This window comes from Morone saxatilis, unplaced genomic scaffold (genome assembly GCF_004916995.1).
Source record: "Morone saxatilis isolate NCDOM2014 unplaced genomic scaffold, NCSU_SB_2.0 Contig1, whole genome shotgun sequence".
Classification (NCBI taxonomy): domain Eukaryota; kingdom Metazoa; phylum Chordata; class Actinopteri; family Moronidae; genus Morone; species Morone saxatilis.
The window spans coordinates 6,571,940-6,572,634 of NW_023339651.1; the positions used below are offsets into that span (position 1 = coordinate 6,571,940).

Consider the following 695-nt stretch of genomic DNA (forward strand, 5'->3'; position numbering starts at 1 on the left):
CCTCAAAAGTATCTAAATTCAGGGCCATAGACAGACGATTTGAAATACTGAGGTCAGGGGTTGAAGTCCCTGCAACAACCTCATCTATAAAGTTCTCAAAGTGTTTTAATTGTTTAGATTTTTCACATTTCATATATGGTTAGGTGTTCAATTATAATCTAAGTAAGCATTCCTACATAAACCCATCACTAATCTGATGTTAATTATTGTTTCAACCTATCATGTCATAGATCTACTGAGCCCTCTGGCGGGCGACACCATTCTCTAATACTGATCTAACATACTTTTAAGCTGCCTCTAAATTATACATTCACCCAAGCAAAGAGCAGATACTTAACCAGACTTTATATCTACATTGTATCTCCTTAGGCTAAACTAGGGTGGCTGACCCAACTAGCCAAAAATATCTTGATTCAGTCTGTCAATATTGGTTTCTTAGCTGCATAAGCTGCATTAGTGTCTTGATGAAAATGAATAATTCAAATCAATTTTAATCGATTTAACATTTTCAAAACAAGACATTTCTACAACCTTAGATGGTGCATGATGACAAGAAGACTGCAGGCTTTAGGATTTAGTCACATATGTTGTAACGCTGTCTGAGGTCACCACAGGACAAAAATAACTCACAGAGGAACTGCCTCTTATCTGCTGTCGCTGTCTGCTCTCAGCATCACATGCTTTCCCTTCATATA

At 37.1% G+C, this 695-nt stretch overlaps 1 protein-coding gene across 1 annotated transcript in view; it reads right to left on the reverse strand.

Annotated features, from left to right (window-relative positions):
* mta3 (metastasis associated 1 family, member 3) overlaps positions 1-695 on the reverse strand; it is a 28,626-nt gene that overhangs the window by 5,688 nt on the left and 22,243 nt on the right. The window lies entirely within an intron of this gene.